This window comes from Oncorhynchus kisutch, linkage group LG5 (genome assembly GCF_002021735.2).
Source record: "Oncorhynchus kisutch isolate 150728-3 linkage group LG5, Okis_V2, whole genome shotgun sequence".
Lineage (NCBI taxonomy): Eukaryota > Metazoa > Chordata > Actinopteri > Salmoniformes > Salmonidae > Oncorhynchus > Oncorhynchus kisutch.
In genome coordinates this window covers 76,350,633-76,371,219 of record NC_034178.2, presented here as the reverse complement: position 1 = coordinate 76,371,219, position 20,587 = coordinate 76,350,633, and positions in this window count along the sequence as shown.

The window sequence follows — 20,587 nt, the reverse complement described above, 5'->3', positions numbered from 1 at the left end:
AAGGTCCTACCAATGTTTTAAAAGGCCCTACCAGTGTTTTAAAAGGCCCTACCAGTGTTTTAAAAGGCCCTACCAATGTTTTAAAAGGCCCTACCAATGTTTTAAAAGGCCCTACCAGTGTTTTAAAAGGCCCTACCAGTGTTTTAAAAGGCCCTACCAATGTTTTAAAAGGCCCTACCAGTGTTTTAAAAGGCCCTACCAGTGTTTTAAAAGGCCCTACCAATGTTTTAAAAGGCCCTAACAACGTTTTAAAAGGCCCTACCAATGTTTTAAAAGGCCCTAACAACGTTTTAAAAGGCCCTACCAATGTTTTAAAAGGCCCTACCAATGTTTTAAAAGGCCCTACCAATGTTTTAAAAGGCCCTACCAGTGTTTTAAAAGGCCCTACCAGTGTTTTAAAAGGCCCTACCAGTGTTTTAAAAGGCCCTACCAGTGTTTTAAAAGGCCCTACCAATGTTTTAAAAGGCCCTACCAGTGTTTTAAAAGGCCCTACCAGTGTTTTAAAAGGCCCTACCAGTGTTTTAAAAGGCCCTAACAACGTTTTTTGCATGACTTCACTTCAGAGTGTGCGTCATCCTGAAGCACAGCATTGTGGGGGAAGTTGAGGTCAGGCCCAATATTGACTATGCACCTGAGAGGGAAAGTGATTGGGCCAGCCTAGAAATGTTTTAGAGTAATATATCAAATTTAGCAGACAGTTTTATCCAAAGCGACTTACAGTCATGAGTGAATATATTTTTAGGTATGGGTGGTCCCGGGAATCAAACCCACTAACCCGGCACTGCAATGCTCTCCCAAAATGCATGACAGGGCTATAAAAGCTTTGTGAAGCCTCAATTTAACATGATTTATAAGGCCTTTATTAAGCTGTGCTTATGCCACCCTTTATAAGGTTTATGTCATATTTGACAGTGTGTTATATCACATTATACATTGATGGTTACGTCACACAGTTATTCCACATTTATGAACCCTTTTATAAAGCATGACATACAGTTATAGATGCTTTGTAACACATTTATGTCGTGTTTATGAAGGCTTTATGAACCCTTTTATAAAGCATGACATACGGTTATAGATGCTTTGTAACACATTTATGTCGTGTTTATGAAGGCTTTATGAACCCTTTTATAAAGCATGACATACGGTTATAGATGCTTTGTAACACATTTATGTAGTGTTTATGAAGGCTTTATGAACCCTTTTATAAAGCATGACATACGGTTATAGATGCTTTGTAACACATTTATGTAGTGTTTATGAAGGCTTTATGAACCCTTTTATAAAGCATGACATACGGTTATAGATGCTTTGTAACACATTTATGTTGTGTTTATGAAGGCTTTATGAAGGCACGTCATTTAAGACGGGACCATAGTATTATTATTGCTTAAATGTAGCTGTTATAAAGGTTTTATGAATACATACATAAGGGGAAGACAGACAAAGGGTTACCTAAAGTTCATTACAATGGATAGGGTCGTTACAATTATCTTTGGTGTAGACTCACTCCAACAGTTGTTTCCAAAACACAGGAAACAACAAGAAAACAAAGAAGAAGAGAGATGAGGGAGGGAAGAAAACGTCTCCTTGAATTTGATCCCTCAATGATTATTGTAATATTTTGGCAGTGTTCTGTAAACACAGGGGTTCAAATCAAATCAAATTTATTTATATAGCCCTTCGTACATCAGCTGATATCTCAAAGTGCTGTACAGAAACCCAGCCTAAAACCCCAAACAGCAAGCAATGCAGGTGTAGGGCAGTTAGGGCAGTTAGGTCAACTTATTTTACTGTAATTGTTGACGTTTTGTATGGGAGCTCGTGGCTCACCCTATTGAAGTGCACTACTTTTGACAAGAGTGCCCTGGGTTGGGTGTCGTTTGGGATCACAACATCTTGGGAGTTATTTTAAATTCAACATCACACCAAATCAAACTCTATTCGTCAAATGCGCAGATTACAACAGGTGTAGAGCTTACAGTGAAATGCTTACTTACAGGCCCTAAACCAACAATGCAGTTAATTTTTTTTTTTTTTAAGACATAAAAGTAACTCTCTCAAGTAAAAAGTTACTCTCTCAAGTAAGCTCTCAACCTGCTCCACTACAGCCCCATCAATGAGAATGGGGGCGTGCACAGTGCTCCTATAACTGTGGTCCACAATGAACCCCTTTGTCTTGATCACTTTGAGGGAGAGGTTGTTGTCCTGGCACCACACAGTCAGGTCTCTGACCTCATCCCTATAGGCTGTCTCATCGTTGTCGGTGACACTGTTGTGTCATCGGCAAACTTAATGATGGCGTTTGAGTCGTACCTGGCCGTGCAGTCATGAGTGAACAGGGAGTACAGGAGGGGAATGAGCATGCACCCCTGAGGGGCCCCCGTGTTGAGGATCAGCGTGGCAGATGTGTGTTGTTACCTACCCTTTCCACCTGGTGGCAGCCCGTCAGGGAGTCCAGGTTCCAGTTGCAGAGGGAGGTGTTTAAATTGGAGTGGGTCTAGGGTTTCTGGGATAATGGTGTTGATGTGAGCCATTACCAACCTTTCAAAGCACTTCATGGCTACAGATGTGAGTGCTACGGGTCGGTAGTCATTTAGGCAGGTTACCTTAGTGCACAGGGACTATGGTGGTCTGCTTAAAATATGTTGGTATTACAAACCCGCCAGCTGTATGTTATTCAGGTCGTCATTCAGCCACGACTCGGTGAAACATAAGATATTACAGTTTTTCCACTTGTCGCCGGATCCTCACAAGGCCGATCTCCTTCCCGTGAAACCTCCATCCATATCTCCGTCTCTTTCTCCTGGTAATGACGGGGATGAGGGCCTGTTTGGGTGTCTGGAGTACATCCCTCTCGTCCGACTCATTAAAGAAAAATGATTTGTCCAATTCAAGGTGAGTAATCGCTGTTCTGATGTCCAGAAGCTCTTTTTGGTCATAAGAGACGGTAGCAGCAACATTATGTACAAAACAAGTTACAAACAATGTGAAAAAACTAACAAAATAGTAAGGTTGGTTAAGAGCCCAATAAACGTCCGCCATCCCTTCCGGCGCCATCATCCATACGATGCTTAGTGGTGCTTGTTTTACATATGTATGTATATATATATGTATGGGACCAGCATGATAAGTATTTTGCCAATGACTGCCGTTGATCTTATTAGGTCAAATTGTTTCTGCACTTTCAGTCCTGTGCTTTTTTCAAGTACGAAAAATTGCATCAAGTGAAACGTTTTACCTAACCAGTCAAACCAAAATGCTTTCACTCCCTAGAGTTGATGTCTGCACCTCGCGGAAAACAAATTAGCATAATCATATATATATTTTTAATTATTCCATTTATTCAGTTTAGCAATATCAGTTGGTTTTTTTGCATTTCAATTCACCCCTTACACATTTGCGGAGGAAGGTGACAGAGTGGTGTTTTTCAGACCATGAGACATCCTGAAAATCGGTCTTATCACAAAATCGCCTGTAGTATCCAAACGGTTTGGCCGTACCCCTCTTTAGAAAGATAAGACTCTCACGAACACGATGGTGTTCTCTGTTTTGCTCTGAGACCCCCACAAGTGTCTAGGAACTCATCTGAAGTCGGTACAGCCAACTTCTGTCTTCTGTCTGTAGCGTCCCTGAAAAGTTTGGGCTACACCCTAATATGTGGAGAGGTGAGACTCTCATGGACATATACAGTACCAGTCAAAATTTGGACACACCTACTCATTCAAGTGTTTTCTGTATTTTTTTACTACTATTTTCTACATTGTAGAATAATAGTGAAGACATCAAAACAATGAAATAACACACATGGAATCATGTAGTAACCCCCCCCCCACCCCAAAAAAGTGTTCAAATCAAAAATACATTTGAGATTCTTCAAAGTAGCCACCCTTTGCCTTGATGACAGCTTTGCAAACTCTTGGCATTCCCTCACTAGGCACTGCTCCTAATGTAACCCACACAGTGCTTTACGGCAGGGGAAAGTCACTAGGCAGCGTGTTGTGTGGGCAATAACTAGACTGCAGTTTCTGGCATTCAGGGTGGTCATTTTCATTTAATATCCGTTCGGGCGTAATTATATTTCTCCATAGTATGTTGAACCGAAGTTGACTGACTGATAGGGAAATGTAGCGTTATGACTATAACTATTGTTTCCTGAAAGAGGAAAACAAAGTACACCACCTGTTTAGCCCCACGCCCCGCGTTCCTTTGGCTCGGTGAGGAGCGCTATTAAAATGAAGAAATTAATCCGAGCCTCACGTGTATCACCTGTGGAAGGCGGGGCTTTCAGCGAGGCATTCAGGAAGGCCGGGGTTTTCATTGGCATTGTCGGGCGTGATTGTAGACACTTCAACCTTAAAGTGGTGAGAATGTGTTTCCTCGTTCTCCTTCTTTTCATGGAACAGTAGTGATAGTCATAATGTTACGGAAAACGATACCAATACATCCTTACTGTAGATGAGGTTTCCAAGCAGCCAACTCAGCTTCAGTACTGGCTGCTGTGGGTCAGCAGGGAAACATTAATCTACTGTCTGTCTGATAGCTGTGAGAGGTGTGTGTGCACGCGTGTGTGTGTGTGTGTGTGCGGTTGTCTCTGTATGAATAGCAGTATGAGGGAGAATTTATCAGTGTCAGGCATCTCCTGGGGCAGGAAATATATAGCTGTGAGGTTACGTATCTACATGTCTTAGTTTTCCTATAGGTTTATTTATGAAGCTCTACATCTCCGCAGGCAGGATGATGGTTTTCCCAAGGCGACGCATACATCAGACAGCTGTCTGTGTGTTGTGTGTCTATGTGTGTGTGTGTTCGTGTGTGTGTCTATGTGTGCGCGTCGAAGGCAGCTGCAGGTCTACCCAGGGCGACACATACATCAGCGATACATCCCCAGGCCATAACTATGGCCTCATGAAGACATCAACAGGCTACCAGAACATCTAATCTACTGGGATCCAAAGGTCACTGGAGGTCACAGATGTGTCAGACCTATTTTTCTTAACAAACCACAACCAAATCTCAGGTGAGACTCTGACCTCAGGAAGACATCAACACAGACTACCATGACATTTACTAAGACCAATGGATGTCACTATGTCAGCTTACCAATACCACATAGCCACATAGCACCCTATTCCCTATATAGTGCACTACCTTTGTCCTGAGCCTTATGGGTAAATAAGGGTATATATATATTTATAAATAAACACACACCTACACATACATATATATATACAGTGCATTCAGAAAGTATTCAGACCCATTCATTGTAAAGTACACTACATAGGGAATAGGGTTCATTTTGGGAGGCAGCCTATGAGTCAGACCTACATGCCTACTGCACAGTCTTCACACTTCTATTTTGGGAGGCAGCCTATGAGTCAGACCTACCTGCCTACTGCACAGTCTTCACACTTCTATTTTGGGAGGCATCCTATGAGTCAGACCTACCTGCCTACTGCACAGTCTTCACACTTCTATTTTGGGAGGCAGCCTATGAGTCAGACCTACCTGCCTACTGCACAGTCTTCACACTTCTATTTTGGGAGGCAGCCTATGAGTCAGACCTACCTGCCTACTGCACAGTCTTCACATTTTGCTGCCTTAAAATTACACATTTGATTTGTTTTAACCGATCATCCATATTTTAAAGAGAAATAAAAAATTACAGAAAATTGTTCTAATTCATGAAAAAAATAAAATGTATTATATGATTATTATTTTTGGTTAAATCTCTTCAAAACCCCAGAGATAATACGCGCCCGTAAATGGAGATAGGTTTTACCGATCTAAGTACCTTATGATACAAAAAGCAGTGCAGATAGTCAAACTACGAAATCAATAGGCTTAAAAATGCATTATGTTTAGACAACATTTGATACATTTGTTTTACAACAGCCAATGAAACCAGTTAAAACCAGGAATCCCGCCAACCTCCAGGATTCCTCCACTCCTACACAGACTATGTATGCATGTTGCTTAGCAAGGTGTCTTCTAACAACTGGAACAACATTTAACAGGCCCTCAGACTGCTTAAATAACAAATAGAGAGGAGAGGAGGAAACGTCCTCCCAGGTCAGCAGTACATCACCGGGAATAGGGTGTGTGAGTGTGTGTGTGTGTGTCCACTCCTAGGTCAGCAGTACATCACCGGGAATAGGGTGTGTGAGTGTGTCCACTCCTAGGTCAGCAGTACATCACCGGGAATAGGGTGTGTGAGTGTGTGTGTGTGTCCACTCCTAGGTCAGCAGTACATCACCGGGAATAGGGTGTGTGAGTGTGTGTGTGTGTGTCCACTCCTAGGTCAGCAGTACATCACCGGGAATAGGGTGTGTGAGTGTGTGTCCACTCCTCGTCAGCAGTACATCACCGGGAATAGGGTGTGTGAGTGTGTGTGTGTGTGTCCACTCCTAGGTCAGCAGTACATCACCGGGAATAGGGTGTGTGTGTGTGTGTGTGTCCACTCCTAGGTCAGCAGTACATCACCGGGAATAGGGTGGGTGAGTGTGTGTGTGTGTGTCCACTCCTAGGTCAGCAGTACATCACCGGGAATAGGGTGTGTGTGTGTGTGTGAGTGTGTGTCCACTCCTAGGTCAGCAGTACATCACCGGGAATAGGGTGTGTGTGTGTGTGTGTGTGTGTGTCCACTCCTAGGTCAGCAGTACATCACCGGGAATAGGGTGTGTGAGTGTGTGTGAGTGTGTGTCCACTCCTAGGTCAGCAGTACATCACCGGGAATAGGGTGTGTGAGTGTGTGTGAATGTGTGTCCACTCCTAGGTCAGCAGTACATCACCGGGAATAGGGTGTGTGAGTGTGTGTGAATGTGTGTCCACTCCTAGGTCAGCAGTACATCACCGGGAATAGGGTGTGTGAGTGTGTGTGAGTGTGTGTCCACTCCTAGGTCAGCAGTACATCACCGGGAATAGGGTGTGTGAGTGTGTGTGAGTGTGTGTCCACTCCTAGGTCAGCAGTACATCACCGGGAATAGGGTGTGTGAGTGTGTGTCCACTCCTCGTCAGCAGTACATCACCGGGAATAGGGTGTGTGAGTGTGTGTGAGTGTGTGTCCACTCCTAGGTCAGCAGTACATCACCGGGAATAGGGTGTGTGAGTGTGTGTCCACTCCTAGGTCAGCAGTACATCACCGGGAATAGGGTGTGTGAGTGTGTGTGAGTGTGTGTCCACTCCTAGGTCAGCAGTACATCACCGGGAATAGGGTGTGTGAGTGTGTGTGAGTGTGTGTCCACTCCTAGGTCAGCAGTACATCACCGGGAATAGGGTGTGTGAGTGTGTGTGAGTGTGTGTCCACTCCTAGGTCAGCAGTACATCACCGGGAATAGGGTGTGTGAGTGTGTGTCCACTCCTCGTCAGCAGTACATCACCGGGAATAGGGTGTGTGAGTGTGTGTGAGTGTGTGTCCACTCCTAGGTCAGCAGTACATCACCGGGAATAGGGTGTGTGAGTGTGTGTGAGTGTGTGTCCACTCCTAGGTCAGCAGTACATCACCGGGAATAGGGTGTGTGAGTGTGTGTGAGTGTGTGTCCACTCCTAGGTCAGCAGTACATCACCGGGAATAGGGTGTGTGAGCGTGTGTGAGTGTGTGTCCACTCCTAGGTCAGCAGTACATCACCGGGAATAGGGTGTGTGAGTGTGTGTGAGTGTGTGTCCACTCCTAGGTCAGCAGTACATCACCGGGAATAGGGTGTGTGAGTGTGTGTGAGTGTGTGTCCACTCCTAGGTCAGCAGTACATCACCGGGAATAGGGTGTGTGAGTGTGAGTGTGTGTCCACTCCTCGGTCAGCAGTACATCACCGGGAATAGGGTGTGTGAGTGTGAGTGTGTGTCCACTCCTAGGTCAGCAGTACATCACCGGGAATAGGGTGTGTGTGTGTGTCCACTCCTAGGTCAGCAGTACATCACCGGGAATAGGGTGTGTGTGTGTGTCCACTCCTAGGTCAGCAGTACATCACCGGGAATAGGGTGTGTGTGTGTGTCCACTCCTAGGTCAGCAGTACATCACCGGGAATAGGGTGTGTGTGTGTGTCCACTCCTAGGTCAGCAGTACATCACCGGGAATAGGGTGTGTGTGTGTGTCCACTCCTAGGTCAGCAGTACATCACCGGGAATAGTGTGTGTGTGTGTGTGTCCACTCCTAGGTCAGCAGTACATCACCGGGAATAGGGTGTGTGTGTGTGTCCACTCCTAGGTCAGCAGTACATCACCGGGAATAGTGTGTGTGTGTGTGTGTCCACTCCTAGGTCAGCAGTACATCACCGGGAATAGGGTGTGTGTGTGTGTGTCCACTCCTAGGTCAGCAGTACATCACCGGGAATAGGGTGTGTGAGTGTGTGTCCACTCCTAGGTCAGCAGTACATCACCGGGAATAGGGTGTGTGAGTGTGTGTCCACTCCTAGGTCAGCAGTACATCACCGGGAATAGGGTGTGTGTGTGTGTCCACTCCTAGGTCAGCAGTACATCACCGGGAATAGGGTGTGTGAGTGTGTGTCCACTCCTCGTCAGCAGTACATCACCGGGAATAGGGTGTGTGAGTGTGTCCACTCCTAGGTCAGCAGTACATCACCGGGAATAGGGTGTGTGTGTGTGTGTGTGAGTGTGTGTCCACTCCTAGGTCAGCAGTACATCACCGGGAATAGGGTGTGTGTGTGTGTGTGTGTGTGTGAGTGTGTGTCCACTCCTAGGTCAGCAGTACATCACCGGGAATAGGGTGTGTGAGTGTGTGTGAGTGTGTGTCCACTCCTAGGTCAGCAGTACATCACCGGGAATAGGGTGTGTGAGTGTGTGTCCACTCCTAGGTCAGCAGTACATCACCGGGAATAGGGTGTGTGAGTGTGTGTGAGGGTGTGTGTGTGTGTCCACTCCTAGGTCAGCAGTACATCACCGGGAATAGGGTGTGTGTGTGTGTCCACTCCTAGGTCAGCAGTACATCACCGGGAATAGGGTGTGTGAGTGTGTGTCCACTCCTAGGTCAGCAGTACATCACCGGGAATAGGGTGTGTGTGTGTGTGTCCACTCCTAGGTCAGCAGGGCAACAAGATACTGGGGGGAAACACGGCTCTTTATTATGTTGTTGGACAATTACTCACACACCCACACACACATATACTGTATATATATAATTAAACACACACCTACACCCACACACACATATACTGTATATATAAACACCCACACACACATATACTGTATATATAAACACCCACACACACATATACTGTATATATATATATATATATATATAACTAACCCTTACGGTAAATCTAGCAATTATGTACATAAACCTAACTCTAACTCTGACTCTGCAACCCCCCCAGGATGCTATTTGGGATCTGTTGTAACTAAATGAATGACCTCAGAGATGCCAAGCTAGAGGCTAATCCCTCTCAAGGCCTGAGGCTGCTCACAAGGACAACAGTTCGAGGCACCCTATGACATAGGGTTACATTTCTGTCATATTGATTCTATCCGACACCCCCCCCCCCTAACACTCCCAGTGAGGAATAATATAGTTTCTCTACATCAATGCCTGGTTGAGTTGGCAGACGGCTCCAACAGCAGCAGCTAGAGAGAGAACAGCCTTCCGGAGCCAAGAGGCTTTTGGACGGGAATGTAGTAGAATAACAACTAACACAGAGTGAAAGATACACTGTGGTGGGCCCAGAGAGAGATTGTGTGTGTGTGTGTGTGTGTACTTTCAGAGAGGGTATCTGAAAGGCTTTCTTGTTTTTAAACGAGTCCCAAGCGTCATCGTCTTCCCTTTATAGTGCACTACTTGAAGGTAAACACTGATAGAAACTGTCCAGTGTGTTTCACAAACAGAGAGGTGTATGTGAGCACAGCTCTGATTAAAATGTAGTGCCCTATATATATATATATATATATATATATAGAGAGAGAGAGAGAGAGAGAGAGAATAGGGTCCTATATGGGACGTAGCCATGACGTTGTTATGATTCAGACCACTCATCGTAGTAGACTCTGTGATGATCATTCATATGATCCCTGTCTTGTGATGCGTTCTCACCATTGTAGCATTCACCACCATAGTCCCAGTAGCAAATGATAACGTAGTACATTACCAATAATGTAATAGCTGCTAATAATGAAATAATGTTTGCATTTATAACGTACTAAATGCTGATAATGTTGTACATTACCAACAATGTAATAGCTGCTAATAATGAAATAATGTTTGCATTTATAACGTACTAAATGCTGATAATGTTGTACATTACCAACAATGTAATAGCAGCTAATAATGAAATAATGTTTGCATTTATAACGTACTAAATGCTGATAATGTTGTACATTACCAACAATGTAATAGCTGCTAATAATGAAATAATGTTTGCATTTATAACATACTAAATGCTTGTAATGCAATACATATGCTGAACTAATAATGTTTGTGAACATACTGTAATGATTAAATTATTATTATTACATTATAAAGTGTTTAAAAAGTGTTTAATAAAAGATAATCCGTAGTGTAATAAATTAAACCAATCACGTAATAACTTAACCCCCCCCCCCTCTCTGCTTAGCCAAGCGCCCACACCACCAGCACCACCCCTTTGAATGTCAGAGCATGGTCAAAGATGATCTATTATATTGACAAGATGGTCGAGTGATCGTTCTAACAATGGAAATACATGTCCTCAAAGACAGAAGGCAAGTGGGCGGAGGCGATATCAGGTGGGACCCTTCTAGCCAATGAGGAGCAGATACGATTGTGAACAGGCACAACTCTGATATAAAGTGTTGTCGTCAACCGCCTGAATTCAATGGCAAAAGTATTTCAAATTCATCTACCTCCCGAATATGAATAGCCCGTCTTGAATATCAAAAAAGAGACAACTCCGATACAAAGTAGGGTTTTTTTTCTCTTAAAGTTGGGACATTCAATGACCACAAGGGGACGTTTCATGATGATCAAGGGGATGTCGCATGATCGTCCAAGCCTAAATAAGCTCAGGAGTAAAAATGTGCTTAACAAGTCACATAATAAGTTGCATGGACTCTGTGTGCGATAATAGTGTTTAAAATGATTTTTGAATGACAACCTCATCACTGTACCCCACATATAATTATCTGTAAGGTCCCTCAGTGGAGCAGTGAATTTCAAACACAGATTCAACCACAAAGACCAGGGAGGTTTTCCAATTCCTTCAAATAAGGTAGATATTGAATATCCATTTGAGCATGGTGATGTTAATTACACTTTGGATGGTGTATCAATACACCCAGTCACTACAAAGATACAGGTGTCCTTCCTAACTCAGTTGCCGGAGAGGAAGGAAACCACTCAGGGATTTCACCATGAAGCCAATGGTGACTTTAAAACAGTTACAGAGTTTAATGGCTGTGACAGGAGAAAACTGAGGATGGACCAACAACATTGTAGTTACTCCACAATACTAATACTAACTAAATGACGGAGGGAATAGAAGGAAGCCTGTACAGAATACAAATATTCCAAAACTTACATCCTGTTTGCAACAAGAAACTAAAGAAATACTGCAAAAAATGGTGGAAAAGCAATTACCTTTTGGTTCTGAATATAAAGTGTTATGATTGGGACAAATCCAACACAACCCATTCCTGAGTATCACTCGCCATCTTTTCAAGCATAGTGGTGGCTGCTTCATATTATGGGTATGCTTGTAATTGTTAAGGACTGGGGAGTTTTTCAGGATAAAAAAAGAACATGTAGCTAAACACAGGCAAAGTCCTAGAGGAAAACCTGGTTCAGTCTGCTTTCCACCAGACACAGAGATCACCTTTCAGCAGGACAATTTGATTTATTTATTTAGTTTAACCTTTATTTAACCAGGCATGTCAGTTAAGAACAAACTCTTATTTACAATGATGGCCTACCAAAAGGCAAAAAGCCTCCTGCGGGGATGGGGGCATTTAAAATAAAAATAAATTAAATAGAAATATAGGACAAAACACATCACGAGAAACAACACAACATAAAGAGAGCTAAGACAACAACATAGCAAGACAGCAACACATGACATCACAGCATGGTAGCAACACAACATGACATAAAGAGAGACCTAAGACAACAACATAGCAAGACAGCAACACATGACATCACAGCATGGTAGCAACACAACATGACATAAAGAGAGACCTAAGACAACAACATAGCAAGACAGCAACACATGACATCACAGCATGGTAGCAACACAACATGACATAAAGAGAGACCTAAGACAACAACATAGCAAGACAGCAACACATGACATCACAGCATGGTAGCAACAAAACCTAACAGCAACATGGTAGCAACACAACATGACATAAAGAGAGCTAAGACAACAACACATGACATCACAGCATGGTAGCAACAAAACCTAACAGCAACATGGTAGCAACACAACATGACATAAAGAGAGCTAAGACAACAACATAGCAAGACAGCAACACATGACATCACAGCATGGTAGCAACAAAACCTAACAGCAACATGGTAGCAACACAACATGGTAGCAGCACAAAACATGGTACAAACATTATTGGACACAGACAACAGCACAAAGGGCAAGAAGGTAGAGGCAACAATACATCAAGCAAAGCAGCCACAACTGTCAGAGTGTCCATGATTGAGTCTTTGAATGAAAACGCAAGGCCAAATCTACACTGGAGTTGCTTACCAAGAAGACAGTGAATGTTCCTGAGTAGCTGAGTATTGACAAGACCTGAAAACTGTAGTCTAACAATGATCAGAGCTTGAAGAATTTTGAAAAGTATAAATTGGCAAATGCTGCCCAATCCAGGTGTGCAAAGCTCTTAGAGACTTACCCAGAAAGACAAACAGCTGTAATCGCTGCCAAAGGTGCTTCTACACCCGGGGGTGTGAATACTTATGTAAATTAAATATTTCTGGATTTCATTTAGAAGAAACATGTTTTCAACTTGTCATTATAGGGTGTTGTGTGCAGGTGAGAAAAACATTTAATTTAATCCATTTTGAATTCAGACTGAAACACAATTTTAGAGGAGGGAATAAGTCAAGGGGGAAGACTTTCTGAAGTCACTGTACATCAACACATTCACCACTCATCTAGGACTGACAAGGTTTTTCAACTTTGGTATCTCCTCAGCTCCAGCGGTGTTCCAGAATGCATTCGGTCAGACACTGCAAGGCATTTCAGGTGTGAAAAACATCAGCGACCACTCGCCGAAGATCGGTAGGATAGTCCGTGTTACGAGGATATGTTTGTTTGGCAGCATTAGTGAAGGATGTTTTGTTGCGAAATAAGAAGCCGATTCTAGATTTAATTTTGGATTGGAGATGCTTAATGTGAATCTGGAAGGAGAGTTTACAGTCTAACCAGACACCTAGGTATTTGTAGTTGTCCACATATTCTAAGTCAGAACCGTCCAGAGTAGTGATGCTGGACGGGCGGGCCGATGCGGGCAGCGATCGGTTGAAGAGCATGCATTTAGTTTTACTTGCATTTAAGAGCAGTTGGAGGCCACGGAAGGAGAGTTGTATGGCATTGAAGCTCGTCTGGAGGTTAGTTAACAGTGTCCAAAGGGTCAGAAGTATACCGAATGGTGTCTTCTGTATAGAGAAAAGAGTCGGCCTGAAAATTGAACCCTGTGGTGCCCCCATAGAGACTGCCAGAGGTCCGGACAACAGGCCCTCCGATTTGACAAACTGAACTCTATCTGAGAAGTAGTTGGTGAACCAGGCGAGGTTTGAGAAACCAAGGCTGTTGAGTCTGCCGATAAGAATGTGGTAATATGACAGCTCATGGATCCATGGTGGTAGTTTGTGGTTGTCGGTCAACTACTGAACATGTGAATCACACAATCCTTCTTGGCCATGAACTCCATCTGTGTCTGGACATGACTTATTCACATTGAACATATTCTCCTACAACTCCAATCTTCCCAGACAGTGTCCCGTTTTTTAATTTCACCTTTATTTGAGTCCCATTGAGTCAAGAGAGCCCTGAGTCAGTTTACAAAATGAACTAGAGCAGTGTTTTATAGCATGTACCAGGTGTTTATCACTCTGGCCCGGTGCCAGTCCTCTGTGACACCACACGCAACACAACAGGAAGCTACCATACCACGGCAAACGCTACCCCCGGACAGAAAGTTACTGTGCCACCATGCCAGTCTGCCATGTGACTGCCCCCCCTCTCCAAGGGGAAGTTCCTGCCCTCCCCCCTCTCTCCCAAGAGAAGTTCCTGCCCTCCCCCCTCTCTCCCAAGGGGAAGTTCCTGCCCTCCCCCCTCTCTCCCAAGGGGAAGTTCCTGCCCTCCCAAGGGGAAGTTCCTGCCCTCCCCCCTCTCTCCCAAGGGAAGTTCCTGCCCCCCCCCCTCTCTCCCAAGGGAAGTTCCTGCCCTCCCCCCTCTCTCCCAAGGGAAGTTCCTGCCCTCCCCCCTCTCTCCCAAGGGAAGTTCCTGCCCTCCCCCCTTTCTCCCAAGGGAAGTTCCTGCCCTCCCCCCTCTCTCCCAAGGGGAAGTTCCTGCCCCCCCCCCCCTCTCCCATGGGAAGATCCTGCCCCCCCCACCCCCTTCGGAAGTTCCTGCCCTCCCCCCTCTCTCCCAAGGGGAAGATCCTGCCCCCCCCCCCTCTCTCCCAAGGGGAAGTTCCTGCCCCCCCCCTCTCCCATGGGAAGATCCTGCCCCCCCCACCCCCTTCGGAAGTTCCTGCCCCCCCCCTCTCTCCCAAGGGAAGTTCCTGCCCCCCCCCCCTCTCTCCCAAGGGGAAGATCCTGCCCCCCGCCTCTCTCCCATGGGAAGATCCTGCCCCCCCCACCCCCTTCGGAAGTTCCTGCCCCCCCCTCTCCCCCAAGGGGAAGATCCTGCCCCCCCCCTCTCTCCCAAGGGGAAGATCCTGCCCCCCCCCTCTCTCCCAAGGGGAAGATCCTTCCCCCCCCACCCCCTTCGGAAGTTCCTGCCCCCCCCCCTCTCTCCCAAGGGGAAGATCCTGCCCTCCCCCCTCTCTCCCAAGGGAAGTTCCTGCCCTCCCCCCTCTCTCCCAAGGGGAAGTTCCTGCCCCCCTCTCTCCCATGGGAAGATCCTGCCCCCCCCACCCCCTTCGGAAGTTCCTGCCCTCCCCCCTCTCTCCCAAGGGAAGATCCTGCCCCCCCCCCTCTCTCCCAAGGGGAAGTTCCTGCCCCCCCCCCTCTCCCATGGGAAGATCCTGCCCCCCCCACCCCCTTCGGAAGTTCCTGCCCTCCCCCCTCTCTCCCAAGGGGAAGTTCCTGCCCCCCCCCTCTCCCATGGGAAGATCCTGCCCCCCCCACCCCCTTCGGAAGTTCCTGCCCCCCCCCCTCTCTCCCAAGGGAAGTTCCTGCCCCCCCCTCTCCCATGGGAAGATCCTGCCCCCCCCACCCCCTTCGGAAGATCCTGCCCCCCCCCCTCTCTCCCAAGGGGAAGATCCTGCCCCCCCCCCTCTCTCCCATGGGAAGATCCTGCCCCCCCACCCCCTTCGGAAGTTCCTGCCCCCCCCGCTCTCCCAAGGGGAAGATCCTGCCCCCCCCCCTCTCTCCCAAGGGGAAGATCCTGCCCCCCCCCTCTCTCCAAGGGGAAGATCCTGCCCCCCCCACCCCCTTCGGAAGTTCCTGCCCCCCCCCTCTCTCCCAAGGGGAAGATCCTGCCCTCCCCCCTCTCTCCCAAGGGGAAGATCCTGCCCTCCCCCCTCTCTCCCAAGGGGAAGATCCTGCCCCCCCCTCTCCCAAGGGGAAGATCCTGCCCCCCCCCTCTCTCCCAAGGGAAGTTCCTGCCCTCCCCCCTCTCTCCCAAGGGAAGTTCCTGCCCCCCCCCTCTCCCAAGGGAAGTTCCTGCCCTCCCCCCTCTCTCCCAAGGGGAAGTTCCTGCCCCCCCCCTCTCTCCCAAGGGAAAGTTCCTGCCCCCCCCCCTCTCCCATGGGAAGATCCTGCCCTCCCCCCTCTCTCCCAAGGGGAAGATCCTGCCCCCCCCCTCTCTCCCAAGGGGAAGTTCCTGCCCCCCCCCTCTCCCATGGGAAGATCCTGCCCCCCCCACCCCCTTCGGAAGTTCCTGCCCTCCCCCCTCTCTCCCAAGGGGAAGTTCCTGCCCCCCCCCTCTCCCATGGGAAGATCCTGCCCCCCCCACCCCCTTCGGAAGTTCCTGCCCCCCCCCCCCCTCTCTCCCAAGGGAAGTTCCTGCCCCCCCCCTCTCCCATGGGAAGATCCTGCCCCCCCCACCCCCTTCGGAAGATCCTGCCCCCCCCCCCCTCTCTCCCAAGGGGAAGATCCTGCCCCCCCCCCTCTCTCCCAAGGGGAAGATCCTGCCCCCCCCTCTCTCCCATGGGAAGATCCTGCCCCCCCCACCCCCTTCGGAAGTTCCTGCCCCCCCCCTCTCTCCCAAGGGGAAGATCATGCCCCCCCCCTCTCTCCCAAGGGGAAGATCCTGCCCCCCCCCTCTCTCCCAAGGGGAAGATCCTGCCCCCCCCACCCCCTTCGGAAGTTCCTGCCCCCCCCCTCTCTCCCAAGGGGAAGATCCTGCCCTCCCCCCTCTCTCCCAAGGGGAAGATCCTGCCCTCCCCCCTCTCTCCCAAGGGGAAGATCCTGCCCCCCCCCTCTCCCAAGGGGAAGATCCTGCCCCCCCCCTCTCTCCCAAGGGAAGTTCCTGCCCTCCCCCCTCTCTCCCAAGGGAAGTTCCTGCCCCCCCCCCTCTCTCCCAAGGGAAGTTCCTGCCCTCCCCCCTCTCTCCCAAGGGAAGTTCCTGCCCTCCCCCCTCTCTCCCAAGGGGAAGTTCCTGCCCTCCCCCCTCTCTCCCAAGGGGAAGTTCCTGCCCCCCCCTCTCTCCCAAGGGAAGTTCCTGCCCTCCCCCCTCTCTCCCAAGGGGAAGATCCTGCCCCCCCCCTCTCTCCCAGGGGAAGATCCTGCCCCCCCTCTCTCCCAAGGGAAGTTCCTGCCCTCCCCCCTCTCTCCCAAGGGGAAGATCCTGCCCCCCCCCTCTCTCCCAGGGGAAGATCCTGCCCCCCCCTCTCTCCCAAGGGAAGTTCCTGCCCTCCCCCCTCTCTCCCAAGGGGAAGATCCTGCCCCCCCCCCTCTCTCCCAAGGGGAAGATCCTGCCCCCCCCCTCTCCCAAGGGGAAGATCCTGCCCCCCCCCACACACCAACTGACCTCAAATAATCAGCTCTGACATTAACATTATTTACGTGAAAAGTATGCAAGTACAGAGTTGGGATCCATTATGTAAAACCGAATACACAGACAAATGATTATTCAATATAAACACATCCATGACTGTAACCTGTAACTGTAAACAACAAAGACAAGCACTGATGGGTTTTCAGAGATTAATTTGGTACCAGGTAGTTGTGGCGTATCGACGCAATGTGGAAGCGCCCTAAAAAACGCTTGTAAGGCCATTCGCTGAGACATACCGCCACCTGCTGGTAGCAACAGACGACTACACAAAAGAGAAGGGAATCGCAACGAAGAACAGGACACAACATAAGAGCTTCAGAATGTAAGAAAATTGAACATGGCTGGTTATTCTCTAATTAATACATTTTTTTTTAGAAATGGAAGAGGAATCATATCCAGCTGCATGCATACCGAACAAAAATGTTAACACACAACAATTTCAACAAATCAGTCAATTGAAATAAATCTATGGATTTCACATGACTGGGCAGCCGTGGGTGGGGAGACAAGCCCAGCCAATCAGAATGATCCCCCCCCCCCCCACACACAAAAGGGTTTAATTACAGACAGAAATATTCCTCAGTTTCATCAGCTGTCCAGGTGGCTGGTCTCAGACAATCCCGCTGGCAAAGAAGCCAGATGTGGAGGTCCTGGGCTGGCGTGGTTACATGTGGTCTGGGGTTGTGAGGCCGGTTGGACGTACTGCCAAATTCTCTAAAACGACATTCTTACGGTAAAGAAATTAATATTAAATTCTCTGGCAACAGCTCTGGTGTACATTCCTGCAGTTCACATGCAATTTGCACTCTCAAAACTTGAGACATCTGTGGCATTGTGTTGTGTGACAAAACTGCACATTTTAGAGTAGCCTTTTATTGTGCACAGCACAAGGTTCACCTGTGTAATTACCCCCCCCCCCCTTATTTTAGGGGTAGATCGGCTTTAATATAGCAGATAGGTTGTAGCTTCTGTCAATGTAATTGTCTGCATCACTTCCAATCCCCCACACCTACACATTCAAGGGTTTCACACATTCAAACATTGTAGAATAATAGTGAAGGACACTATGAAATAACACATATGGATTCACGTAGTGACCAAAAAAGTGTTACACAGATCAAAATATATTATACATTTTCGATTCTTCAAAGTAGCCACCCTTTGCCTTGATCACAGCTTTGTACACTCTTGGCATTCTCTCAACCAGTTGCAGGTGGTAGTCACCTGGAACACATTTCAATTAACAGGTGTGCCTTCTTAAAAAGTACATTTGTGGAATTTCTTTCCTTCTTAATACGTTTGAGCCAACCAGTTGTGATGTCAGGGTAGGGGTGGTATATAGGAGATAGCACTATTTGGTAAAACATCAAGTCCATATTACGGCAACAACAGCTCAAATAAGCAAAGAGAAACGACCGGCCATCATTACCTTAAGACATGAATGTCAGACAACTCAGAAAAAGTGTTATTTCATAGTTTTGATGTCTTCACTTTTGATCTACAATGTAGATAGTACAAATAAAGAAAAGCACAGGAATGAGTAGACATGACTGGTACTAGACATACATATATGCATATTATATATATTTTCCTTTATTACATTTGACATTTCCAGTAACCGTAATTGTAAAAATGTGGGATGTGATGAAGTCCGTCTTCAAATGTTTCCTAAAAATTGGAGTAAAGTAGTGAACAACAATGGTTAGGCTTCTACTTCCAGCTCATACATACTATATAGACATTAGGGGGGAACAGTTTATTTTACAATAGAGATATTTTGTTTGTTTTCAATCCTGTCCTTCCTCTAACCTCAATCTCTCCCATATATTTATTTCACAAAGGTTCTGAACCTATATACGTTTCACAGACACAGTATGTTTTACATGAGTTATCTTGTTATTAGTCCCACCCTTCAGCTCCATTCAACCTCTTAACACCATCCATATTGGATTTCTATTTGCCATATATTTTTCAACTGTCCTGTGATGTTTCACAAAAGTTATGAAGCGTTCTAGTCTTATAAGTTTCTACAGATTTTAAATTGAAAACCATTTTTGGGGCTATAAATACTTTTATATTATTGATTGATTGTCTATGACTTTACAGATCACCCAGTATTGCTATCTGCAGCATTATAGTTCCAGGTAAATGTTGCAATTTCAGCCATTCCTGGACTTGTGACCAAAAAAAACAAGCTACATATGGACAGTACCAAAACAAATGATGTAATGATTCTGTCTCTTCGCAGCAAAATCTACAGAGCTGAGAAGGTTGTATTTTAGAGAGATAGAGAGATAGAGAGATAGAGAGATAGAGAGATAGAGAGATAGATAGGAGAGATAGGAGAGATAGGAGAGATAGAGAGGATTTTTCTGAAACGATACCAGATTCAAAACCTAGAATTTTTTAAAATAAAATTATTGTATACAAGTATTGCAACCAAGAGAATGCTTTATATATATATACACACAATATAAAATATATATAATTCTAGGTTTTGAATCCGGTGTCGTATCAGTTCGTAAACCATGTGCCATGGAATCGGTACGTTGAAAATCTCTCCAACTATTTTGCCATCTATATGACACAGCTGTCATTTTTTTGGGTCCTTCAATGAAATCGGTCACACAACACAATGCCATAGATGTCTCAAGTTTGAAATCGGTATACCTCATATTCATCACAATTTTCTTTAACAATTGATGGTCTTTAATGCCGACAATTAGTTGGGTCTAATTTTGGGTAGAACAAACATTTCCATTTATTTTTGTTAAGTCCTATTTATGTTATTTACAAAGATACCTTTTAAAAAAGAAAAATCTTAAAATTGTTTTGTTTTTAATCTATTAGTATATTTGAGTTTACGATATTTGTTGTATTATTTGTTCTGTTTGTTTTTCTGATGGATTAAATTTAAAATTGCAACCATCTTTCTGAGGCTCGTTTAAAAAAAAAGAAGAAGATATTTGGGAGATGATTTCATTTTCAAATAACCGAAAGTGAGAGGTTGTAATCTGAATGAAGGGGAAAAGGCCATTCTTGAACACGGGGTGAGCTGTTCTTAATAATCTGATAGAGAACCAGTTCAGATTTCAGTAAAGCTTTTGTATGACTGAAGCTTTTAATATTGAATCATTTCTGCCCTCTGAATTCATATTCATTATATAAATAAGCCTGTTTAATATTGTCTTGCTTGCATTTCCAAATAAAATATATTTTTTTCTCGTACAATTTTTTTTATTTTAAACTGTTCGCTAGGTGTAGGTATGACAATAAGCAAATAGGTAAACTGGGATATGACTAAAGAGGTAATCAGGGTGATTTTTCCACAAATAGACAGGTATTTTCCTTTCAACAGTAGCAAAATCATATTTATTATTTTGCTAACTTTCTATTACAATTTATTGGAGTGAGATCATTCATTT